Genomic DNA, 12,916 nt, shown 5'->3' on the forward strand with positions numbered 1-12,916 from the left:
CAACATGCACTTTTTATTTGAGGCCAGCATTACTTTAATATCCAAACTACACAAAGATGTTACTAGGAAGGAAAATACAGTTCATGTATTTCATGAGCACAAAAATCTTCCACAAAAAGAATTGCAAATTTAATTTTTCATTGAATCCACTACAAGTAACCGAAAATTGAAACCAAACTCACTTATCTCAAGTCTGTTCCAACTGCTAATAACCTTATAGGATAGAGTCAAATTGCCCCTATACTGTTCTAAGGCTATAAATTCATGTGGGAGCAGAAAGCCTCATCTGTCTCTCAGGAACAGCTGGTAGATTTGAACCACTAACCGTGTTATCTGCAGTCCAATGCACAACACGATACACCCCAATTTCTTTATCACCACAGCAAAGTGCAGTTATGAAAAGCTGACTCAATATTTGAATTTTTAAAAAAATAACACTTTTGGGGGTAAAATCTAAAACATTGTCTATTTATGATATCTAAACACTGGTTTGCTATAGTATAAAAGAAATAAATAAGAGAAATCAAATATGAATTTTCACTTCACGATTTAAAAGCTTTGTAATAGAACAAAATTCTGCTAAGTCTTGCTCCATCCTCAAAATCATTGCTATGTTTGAAAATCTTACCATCCTAACTTCTATAGGACATTTTCATTGCATTCATTCCAACACAAAGTTGTTCTTGGGGAAAAATGGGAATTCCGGAACACTTCATTGTGCCCATGCAGATTTTGTACAGGGATCAATAGGCAATTGCGTGAATAAAACAAGGGGATACTGCGTGGTTTAAAATCAGGAAAGGTGTGAGTCCGGGTTGTATCCTCTCACCCTACTGATTCAATTTGTATGCTGACAAAGCTCCCAGAGAAACTGGAGACTATGAAGAAGAATGCGGCATCGGATTTGAGGAAAGCTTATTAACAACTGGGAATATATATATGACACAACCTTGTTTGGTGAAAGTGAGGAGGATTCAAAACACTGCAAATTCTCACAACTGGACCAGTAGGTAACATCATGATAAACGGGGAAGAGATTGGCATTGTCAAGGATTTCTCTTGCTTGGATCCACAACCAGTGTTCATGGAAGCAGTGTGGCACTAGGTAAACCTGCTGCACAAGACCTCTTTAGAGCATTGAAAAGCAAAGGTGCTACTTTGAAGACTAAGGTGCTTCTGACTCAAGTCATAGTATTTTCCATTGCGTCATATGCATATGCAAATTGGATATTGAAGAAGGAAGACTGAAGAAAGAATGGATGCGTTTAAATTGTGGTGGTGCTGGTGAAGAGTACTGGAATAACCATGGACTCCTAAAAAGACAAACTCATTTGTCTTGGAAGAAGTAAAGCCAGCGTGCTCCTTGGAGGCAACGATGGGAAGACTTAATTTGGGTGTCTTGTCAGGAGAGACCCGTCCCTGGAGAAGAGTATCATGCTCGGTAAAGCGGACAGTCAGTGAGAAAGAGGACGGCCCTCAATCAGAGGGAGGGGGGGACGCAGTGGTTAGGACACTTGTGAGAATTCACAAGACCTCGCAGTGGTTCGTTCTGTTGGTTCCGTTGTGTGCAGAGTAGCTCTGGGCCGGAGCTAACTCCATGGCACTTAACAACATTGTTTTCCTGGCAGTCCATAGCTACCTAAAGTTCTTTCCTAGCTCCATAATTGATATACGTTAGTTCTTCTACAGTCTCTTTATTTTGTATATACTTTCCCTGTGCATTGGCGGTGATTGGAAATCTCTTCGTTGCGCTGTTGTGGGTTAGCTGCTGGCCTGGTAAGCCCAAGGTTGGTAATTCAAACTCACCAGCTGCTTACTGAGTGGTCAATTAGGCTGGTTGCTCCCATAAAGAACTTGTAATACTTTTGTTAGAATTTACCAAATGGCAGTGGATTTAAAGGGTTTAGTCGGGGACATCTTAATTCTTAAAGAGGATTTTTTGCTCTTTAACACTTTACAAAGGTAATAGATTTTCTCAATATAGTGATTTCTTGACTGCTACTTAATGAGCAGTAATCGTAGATCAAAATAAAATAAAATTCTTGGATAATTTCACTCTCTTCTCCGTTTCTTAGATATTTTTCCCAGTTGTAAGGACTTAATTTTCTTTGTATGTATATTGTAGCCTTTGCTTGTAAGAATAGTATTAGAATTTAAATGTCTGAGCCCAAGTTTGCGAAAGCCTGTGGTTTAGAGCAGAAAACCTAAATCCTTGTCTCCACACAAATTTAGCCTCCATTGAATTCCTCCTTCTCATAACCAGCAACATGATTAGCTTTGCTCTTAGGCAGAACACATTAGAGCAAGCATTTCACTCCCTTGCGTCTAGGGAGAAATGGCATCACCTCAATGACTTGCCTGCAGCTGCCCCAATGGAAATTGGGGTGCTAAGGGCACATGTTCCTTCCTTTCTTGATCAGAGGGTGCTAAATGAATCTCATACACTCTTTTAACGTTATATATGTGTCCCAATCACAGCCCCATCCCCGACTCTGTAGTCCCGCTTGTGACTATGTCGTAGGGATCTGCCACCTGCCAGGCTTTTGTGATACTGTCCTTGGCCCTCCCACATCCTGTTTAAGTCTCTACTTCTCTGTAAATCATTATGACCTTGTGCTAATTGTCTCCCTCATCTAAACAATGTGCCTCTGTCTTTCCTGTTATGTTTAAGACCTAATAAATGTCATTAAATTATATTTGAGATTTGGACCCTAGAACAGGATAGATATACATTGCACAAAATGAACAAACTTGCTAGAATTTTATAATCTTCTATTACACATATTAATCACAAGCTCTAAACACTCTATGCATATATGAAAAAGTAGATCTTCCCTACCTAAATGACACTTTGAAGTTTTTAAAAGAAATGTCATTCTACACTTTTTTCTGACACAGAGAACTGGTTTTTCACATATTGCCCTTGTCAAGGCATCTGTATGGCTAATTCTGGATGAATAATTGCATATTTTATTCTCTATTTTGAATATGAAATGCCTGTTTCCATAAATATAAGGTGATTAAATAGAATTATGAGCTCACTCTTAATTTATTAAATTTATTTATTCATTATTTTGAATAATAATTTTATAACTATGATTTTAATATTAAAGTTAATATATTAGATATTACAGAATTTATATTTCTAGTAATTATAAAAATTAACTTGACAAATCTTCTACATGCTCTTTGCAATAGCATTGGGAAGACCTCATTACATAGACAAAATCCTTGGATTTATATGCACTCATTACTTGCAAATAACTCTAATATATCTTTAATCCATTCCCTCAGACAATCTCTATCTCCATCCAGATCCTGGATTCGTTTTGTTCCATGATAATATATATTTTGTTAAATGTGTATGTCATTATTACTTTGAATGAGTTTAAACATTTATATTCATTTTACTTAGTTTTTAAAGTATCTCCTTATAATTCCATCTACATAATCTTTGAGGTAGCCTCCAAAGATACATGGGAGGGGATTTCAAAAATATTATGGGAAAATAGATTTTAAAGATAATAGGATTTTCCTATAATTTTTTTGAACCCTCATATAATAAAACAGTCAACAATGAATACATAAGAAGCAAATACAAGGAAAGTGTCATCATTGGAAAACGTCTTTCGTGGGAAAGCATATTGTCCCCTAGTTGGAACAAACGGTGAAGTCCTTGACTACTAACCAGAAAGATGGCCATTCAAATGGAAACTGGTGCTTTGGGGGAAAGTTCTGGAGATCTGCTTAGCAAGTGTCACACCCTTGAATTTTATGGGGGGGGGGGTATGTGCTACGCACACCTGAGCTTGCTATAAGTTGGAATCAACTAGACAGCAACTAATAACCACACCGAGATCACAGATGTGATTTAGATGTTTAGAGTTTGTTATAAAAACTATTCGATGAGCATCCTGTGAACTGAATTAAAAATATAAAGGGAATTATACCTGTATTTTGGAAACATATTACTTCTTCAAGAAAACGGAACTGTTTAACTGAGAAACAACCTATTACTTCTTAATGTGCCTGATGTGTGTTTACAGGTTAGCAGATAATGTCAACACCAATATCCATAATTCACAAATGCAAAAACCCATGTCCGATTATGTGTGTTGTTGTTTGTCTTAGATTTTCTGAAACTATTTTACTCTTGGAAATCAGATTTCTTGAGTCCATGGAGTTGGGGTGATCCACCAACACTGCTTGCCCTTGTGTGTCCTTTTGAAACTTAAGCCTTTAAGAAATTGTTTTTCCTAAAGTCTCCTTCACTTCAAACGATATCTTAGAAAGTAGTTGAGCAGAGACAATTTTGCTTCAGGCATTGGCACTTTGGAGAGAATTATCTATAGTCAATCAATTGGTTTAAGAAATAGGAACTTCAGGGTATGCTTTGAAGCTGTGTCTTAAGATATATAGCTTGTCCTGAATGACTCTGTTTTCACAATTGATTGCCTAAGACACCTGCACATTGCCCTGCTCTGGTTCCTTTGAAAACAATATGAAAAGAATTTTTAATCATTTTATTGGGGGTTCTTATAGTTCTTATCACAATCCATACATACTCCCATTGTGTCAAGCACATTTACACATATGTTGCCATTATCATTTCAAAACATTTTCTTTTTACTTGAGCCCTTTGGATCAGTTCATGTTTACCCCCTCTCCTCCCTCCCTCACGAACCCTTGATAACTAAAATTTTTTTTTCATGCTATACACCTACTGCTGTCTCTCTTCACCGACATTTCTGTTCTTGGTCCCCCTGGGAGGATATTATATGTTGATCTTTTTGATCAGTCCCTTCTTATCTCCCCTCTCCCGCCCCACCTTACCCTCATGCTCCTGGTATCGCTATTATCAGTATTGGTCCTGAGGGGTTTATCTGGCCCAGATTCCCTGTGTTGAGAGCTCTTATTTATACCAGTGTACATCCTCTGGTCTAGCCAGATTTGTAAGGTAGATTGGGATCATGATAGTGGGGTGAAAGTTGTATGTTTTGCTGGTGCTGTACTGCAACCTGACTGGCTCATCTTTTCCTTGTGACCCTTCTGTGAGGGGATGTCCAATTGTCCACAGATGGATTCAGGTCTCTACTCAGCCCCCCCCCCCCACATTCACATTGATACAATTTTTTGTTCTGGATCTTTCATGCCTGATTCCTGATCCCATCAAACCCTCATCTTCACACAGGCTGGTGTGCCTGCTTCTTCCATGTGGGCTTTGTTGCTTTTGAGCTAGATAGCTATTTGTTTACTTGAAATCTTTTAAGACCCTAAGTGCTATATATTTTGATAGCCCAGCACCATCAGCTTTCTTTACTATATTTATTTATGTACCCATTTGTCTTCAGTGATCTTGTCGGGAAGGTGAGCATCACAGAGTGCCAGCTCCTTAGAACAAAGTGTTTTGCATTGAGGGAGTACTTAAACAGAGACCCTATGTCCACCTGCTACCTTAATACTTAATATATACTGGAGACATATACTCATGAGTCATGCCCTGATGGCCTTGGTCAGAAGGTCAGGAGGGAAGCTCCTCTTTCTAACATAATGCACAGGTCCCAATCATGGTCCCATTCTACTTCTGTAGCCTTCCCATGACTCTGAAGTATTGATGTGCCACCCATTGTGCTTCTGTGACAGCTTCTTTTGTCATACCTTGTCCTCTTTAAGGCAACGGCTTTTTGTAAGCCCTTGGACATTAAAAAGGCCTCATGCTGATTGTCTCCCTCAATTCAGGTATCTCTGTGATTATCTGGTTTTTCTCTTTTTTAAAACTCAATAAACATTCTCCTTAAATCGTATTTGATTTCTGGGATCTCTTTTGTACTCTAAACTGAAAGACCAAAACACAAACAAACATAGATCCAAGAATGGTTTGGGGGCTGACACTAAATCATAGTTCCAACTTACAAACAATTAGTTCTTACATCATGGCCCTGCTCGAAACTCACCTCCAGGAAGGGAACAAGGTGGGGATGTGTGCTAAAGCAAAGCATTATGAAGAAATTAGATGGTGCCCAGTTATCAGATAAAATAGTATCTGGGGTCTTAAAGGCTTGTCTCCAAACAAGCAGCTATCTAAGTGTGAGGTAAATTAGGTCCACATGGAAGAAGCACCACATCATCAGTCACTGAATGAGTGTGGAGCATATAACCCCCAAATGAACGAGTGATTAATATCAGAGCCTTATGTCTGAGATTCTGATTTGCAGAAGGCTATGGATGACAGTGGGAGCCCGAGACTCATTGATGGAACTGTAGAGGAACTCCCCCTCTCCACAGCTGAGGGACAGGAGTGCATCGGGAGTTCACATGAGAAGGTCAAAGCATGCGTCTGACTGAACAGTTAAACCTTGTCAGCATATCCCCCTGTGATGCATGCTGGACCTGATCTGGTATCCAAAATCTTATGCATTGGGGGCTTGTATTGTTTTGATTGCATATCTTAGGGTGTGTCTTGGGAGTATTTCGTCATTAGGGGTCACCCTCTTGAAGTTGTGGTAGTTCTTTTTTCAAATTTTGGTGTATGAAAACCAGGATTGATACACATATAGACAACAAATATAAAAGGTCATTTTTGGGAGGGGGACACACATGTGGGTGGAAGGGTAAAGGGATGATGTCAAGGGGTCCATATAGAGAAAGAATGTTTGGAAAGGGATTGTAAATGTACAATTCTGCTGGGCGTGATTGTGATACATATTAATCCCAATTACTACAAACAAATTTAAAGATGATTATATACATGCACATGATTTCTCAGTAAATAGCTGGCTCCAAACAAACATTTTCTTAAACAAATAACTGTAAATACCCATTCCCCAAACTTGGAAGTTTGAAATTTAGCTAACAAACAGTGAGGCATCTGACTCAAGGCAAAAGTCATGCTTGTGATTCTTCGGGCTTCACCACGTACAATGTACAGTCAAGGTGTGAGTCCCCCCACACCCCCGATTTGGCTCCCTTGGCCAAATCACATGCAGGACTGTGTTCCTCACCCACAGGCATGCCAGGCTCGAGCTGACATTCTTTTCACACACTTTTTCACTACCAGCATCTCCCCTTAGCTTTCCCTCAATTCCCACCACACATCTCATTAAAACGGTATGAGTTTGTTCTGGGGTCTGTTAAAAAGAAGAAGGTTTGGAGCGATGGACTGCCACGTGTGGCTATAACAATTGATTCAACTGTAAAAACAATTGTGGGAATCGTGCAGGACCGGGTTGTGGTTTGTTCTGTTACAGCACATGGGATCGCTGTGAATCAGGACTAACACAACAAAAAACAATTTAGCAGTGAGCTTCCCCTCCTCCGCCCAGCTGTGTGTCCATCCTGATTTAGCTTGAGGCTTTTTCACAAGGAAAAGTGAAAACCGAGGCCAGTGCCTCCCTTGTGGGCCTACTTCATTGCACGAGGAAGGTAAGTGAATAAAGAATGGATTTGAATTTCAATGTGGCTCATCGTCCTAATGATCACCTTGGCACCAGGTGATGGAAACTTGGCAGAAAATTCAAGAATATTTTCTCTTTCTGGAATTTGACCTATGGTCTTTGAGAGTGTTGATTGAAAACAGATCATATTTGAGTTCAACAATGAAAATAGCACAATCAGGCCCAGGGAACCCCAAGTGCACTGGCTTAGGCGGATACTGACTGGAATCGAACATTATAATGGTATTAGAGTTAAAATTCTGAACACTAAGTGTGCAGAAGGTTATGGACAACAGTGATGCCCACATCCACTTTTGAGCTCCACTTGGGTCCAGTCAACACTAAATTTCCTTCAGACCACAAACTTTCTGTCATCAGCTTTAACCGCAGGGAGAATGCATTACATGGCTGGGGTACCTCACAAAAACAATATGGTGTGAGGGGGAGAGTGCATTTGAATTCATTCCACCAAGTCAGACTGTTCCTCAAGCTTTCTATTTAGAGATTCTGAAAAGATAGAATGATGCGCCTGCTGCCACAGCCATCTCCGTGCGCCAGCTTTGGGCCCAAAACAGCATGCTTCTCTGGCCCATGCACTTACTCGCCTGACCTCACTCCATGTGACTACATTATTCTTTCTGCAAATGAAGAGGGACACAAAAGGACAGCAATTTGACAAGGTGGGGGGTGGGGTGGGGCAGGAAACACAAGGGATGTGCTGTCAGTCATCCATACAGATGAGCTTGGAAAGGTTTCCAAGAATGGAATCACAGATTTGACAAATGTATTAAATATATTGGAGAATACTTTGAAGGTGATAAGGTTGTTAGGTAAAAAATTTAAATACATAACTTTCAAAAACTGTCTGCTTCGGAGGGTACCCTCCCCCCAGGCCTCATTATACTGGTCCACTACCACTCTCCTAGCCAGGCAAGGAACTTCTCTTGGTGTGTCCTCGATGGTGTTGGGATCTGCATGGACGGGCAGTGGGACCTGAATGCTGGGCAAGAGATCCCCAGCACCAGTGAACTCCTATGAACTCCTCCGAGCCAGGCATGTGTCCCGCAGGCATGTGTTCCAATTATGATTCTGGTGCTTCTGAAGTACCGCGTGCAACTGTGCTACCTTAATCTACCGCAAACCATGCTGGGTGGCCATTTCTTTTGTTTTCTCCTGTCCTATTTAAGCCAGCGATGCTCTGTAAATGTTTGGAAGCCATTACGATCTCATGCCGATGATCTCTCCGATCCAGATGAGGTGCCTTTGTCTTTGTCCTCTTTAAGATGAACAAATATTCTCCGGAGATTATATGTGAGACTTGTGGTGTCTTTTGTCTCTAACTGTAAAGTTAGAGGCAATAGAAAAATGCTTAGCAAGTGACATAATGGCGTACCAACATAGAAATACATAACCTGACACTGAAACAAATATATGCAAATTCAAAGGTAAGCATGAAGGACCCATGGGAGTAAATTTTTGAAGCAAGACAATGAAAAAAAAACAGGAAAAAGTAAAAAGTGTGAAAACAGGGAAGTAACTGGCAATACGGGAGTGAGTGTCCCAGTGGGGCAAGGGGAGAAACCAGGGTTCCAATGAGGTGTAATGATAGAGGAGCTTGAGTAATTCACCAAGTTGAGGAGAGTTAAGCCTGGTTATGTACATATGAGGTTTAACTCAGTGAGCCAAAGAGTTGTATAGGGTCCTGATCCCCTTTTCGCCTACTGTGAGTATACCTAGCTCCTGTTGCTTATTCTGTATCAACCGTATACAGCAGTTTTCACAACACTAACAAGCTCTCCTTTTCTCAGCTATGTGCAAAATGAAGAAAAAGTCTGATTTCCCTGACACCAAACTCACTACCAATGACCCGATTACTATGTATAGTGACTATTTCCCTGAAACTTCATCAAAACACCAGGAAGACTCCTTGTAGTTGACAATAGATTGACTGAGCACAATGCTTTCTCCTTAAGGATCGCTGTGGCCAGAGAAGTCATGAAACATGCATGAGGAAACACACTCCAACAAGTGCAAAGGAGTATTTTAAGATATGATCAATAAAAATAATGCAGATAGTAACACAATATACCTATTGTGGGTCCTGAGCTCTTACTTTCTCTTTTTTTAAATCATTTTATTAGGGGCTCATAAACCCTTATCACAACCCATTGTGTCAAGCACATTTGTACATTTGTTGCCATCATCATTTTGAAAACATTTTCTTTCTGTTTCAGCCCTTGATATCATTTTCCTCCCTCCCTCCCCCAGCCTCACTCTTACTTTCTTGAATCTGAATTATGAACCTTCCATCCCCATCAAGTAAACACCTGCTTTGTGGTGGAGAAGATAGAAATTCCAGGGCAGTTTTCAGGGAGAACACAGTCAATGAAGCCAGAGGTAGAGCTGTTGGTTAATTCATTGCTTAGGTTATCTTAGGGGTTATAATGTAAGTGAAAAGAAATAAAATGGACAAAGGGACTATTAAGTGCGCAAGTATGTACAGAAGAAGAAAAAGAGTCAGAGACATGGTTATAGGTTAATTTTGTAACCAGCATCCTATATTGTTGTCATGGGTTTCAGGAGCACCCTGCTATCATACATGTGCTGCTGTCTGTGTACTGAAAATCTCTTGGAATTTAGATTTCAAGGCCAAATTCAAAAAGTAAATTATTTCCCTCTACCCACCATATGGAATGAAAGTTTCTGCACTGCAGTTCAAATCTGATCTCTACAAAACTTCAACAGTGACATATATTATTTATTAACTTAATAATTTATCAGATACATCAAACATATTCAGAATCCAATAAATGCTAAGTACACTGTGGATCCTGGAGGACAATATCATTTCTATCTTTAAAGAACTCCCAATTCATACAGAGAAAGCCAAATAAAAACCAATAGCTCTTAAAGTTACAGTCTGTACATACAGTTTCCATACTTGCTCTGATCGTTAAAGTCTCTCACAAAAACTTTAAATTCACTTTCAAAGTAATCAATTTATGTAGACATCTTAACTCTGCTTATTAAAAACACAAAAACCTGTCATCGAATCAGTTCAAGCCCACAGCAACCCGATGCAGGGCTTCGGTTTTTGAACTATCAAACTATTGTCATTTTTATTAGCAATCCAATACCTCCATAGGTACAAACCCAAGACCAAGCCAAGCAAGCCCTCTGCCATCTATCTAGTCAATTGTGATTCATATATGCCTTATAATGCAGGATAAAACAAACCACCCCTTCAAACTCTGAGACTCTAAACCTTCAAGACCAGAAAGCTTGATCTTTGTCCCACAGAGAGGGAATGGATTGAAACTGCTGAATTTGAAATTAACAGCCCAACCTGTAACACACTAAGATACCAGGGTTCCTAACTCTGCCAATAATAACTTGTAATTTGTAACATATCTGTCCCCTCTTTCAGGGGGTGCCCCTGGTGACCGACCATTTTATCTGGGACCCCCTAATAACAAACACTATCATGATTGAATGAGATCAAGGAGTGTCAATATATATATATATATATAATACAAATATGCTGTATGTCTGTAATAACTCAGAGTAAATGCTCTACAATGTAAGCGGAATTAAAATGTTTAAGTAAGGCCCCATACAGAGTCAACAGATATATGTTCTAATTTACTTAAATGTTATAGTACTAACTTGAAATTCTCAGACGCTATCTCAGCAGGTGTAAAATATGTAGATGACATTTTATTTTAGAAGAAATAAATTTAATCATTTGTTAAAAACCTGATCTTTTTAGATGGCATTTCAAGTAGTATTGCAGCAGAGCTATTTCAAGTTTGATTAGAATGCAAAAAGTATAAACAAATTTATTAAATATTTTTATAAGTGAAAAGCTGTAACATTATGTTGAAAAGGAGAGAAAAAAAATCGACATATCCTGTGCTTTTAAATAATGCTGCCTTTTCCTAATGAGCTTAAGATTTTGCCAAAATCTATTTCTGTTCCTCATGCTAGTGAGATAAACGTATTGAGAAGTTACAGAAGTGGAATCTGTGTTTCATAAATGCAGACAATAATGTTATAACTTAATCTTTAATTTTCAAGATGAATAATACACTTTCAAATTGATTTTTTTTCCTAGTAAACCCATTTCAAATAGCCAGGTTGCATTTCTTGCATGGCCTGTCACTTTAGGACACTCTGTTAGGGTGGTTTAGCAAGAATAGTCCCCGGGGAACGTTGTGCTGGTGCTTTTTTCTTCATGTTATCAAACATAAATCCACTGAGATATCATCCACTGTCTAAAGATAATAAGAGGAAATCATCAATTATCACAGCTCTTTGCCCTCCGTCATGCTGTGCCTAGGTCTTCAATATTGTAAAGAACAGCAATCTGTGTCTCTGAAATTAAGACTCATGCTGATCTCTCTTAATTTATAGACATTAATTCTCGATCTCATTTATGACTTGTGTTAACTTTTTTTGCCCTGTGTTTCCAAAATCCTCATGACTAGATCAGTAGGTAACGTCATGATAAATGGAGAAAATAGTTCATTTGCTAAGGATTTCATTTTGCTTGGATCTACAATCAATGCTCTTGAAAGACAGTAAAGAGGTCAAAGGCACCTTGCATTAGATATGTCTAATGCACAAGACCTCTTTAATGTCTTGAAAAGCAAGTAGTTTATTTACTGTGAGGAGTAAGATGCTCCTGATCCAAGCTATGATTGCCTCATATGTCTGTGAAAGTCAGACAATGAATAAGGAACTGTGGTGTTGGAGAAATTATTGAAAGTACCATATACTGACAAAGACAAATCTGTTTGGGAAGAAGTACAGTCAGAATGCTCTCTAGAGGCAAGCATGGTGAGACTTCATTTTACATACTTTAACTGTGTTGTCAAGAGAAACTAGAGTCTGGAGAGAGACATCATGCTTGGAAAAGTGGGGACCTGTGGGAAAGAAGAAGGCCCTCGAGATAGAGTGATACCGGGCTCCCCCAAGGGGCTAAGACATCAGAGCAATTGAGTAGTTCACGACTAGGAAATATTTCCTTCCAGAGTTACTAGAAATTGGAGCCAACTTGATGGCATCTAACAACAAGAACCTGTTTCTTTTAAAATAATGAATGTAGGCAGGTGCTATGGTCTCCTATACACCTGGGTTAATTACCATAAATTTACCAAGAATCAAAAATATCTCTTAAAATGAGTAAAAATCAAGAGCCAAATCATTACAGCTATAATGTGAGGTTATGGAAAACATGAGAAAAGTGGAACCCCTTGTAATTCTGCTTAGTTTCACCATGGTCTTTGAATTCTTAGATCTGATTTCCCCTGACACATCTTTTATGAGTATGAATATCCACTAAAATAAAATATTAAGATGTTTACATTGCTATCAAATCATTTTTCTTTTGAATGGAAAATGTTATCTTAATGCTTCTAAGGAAAACTTTAAGGATCTCAAATGATCTAGATCTTGACCAGCCGATGGCCAGGCATCCAGAG

The sequence above is a fragment of the Tenrec ecaudatus genome, chromosome 5, assembly GCF_050624435.1.
Source record: "Tenrec ecaudatus isolate mTenEca1 chromosome 5, mTenEca1.hap1, whole genome shotgun sequence".
Taxonomy (NCBI): domain Eukaryota; kingdom Metazoa; phylum Chordata; class Mammalia; order Afrosoricida; family Tenrecidae; genus Tenrec; species Tenrec ecaudatus.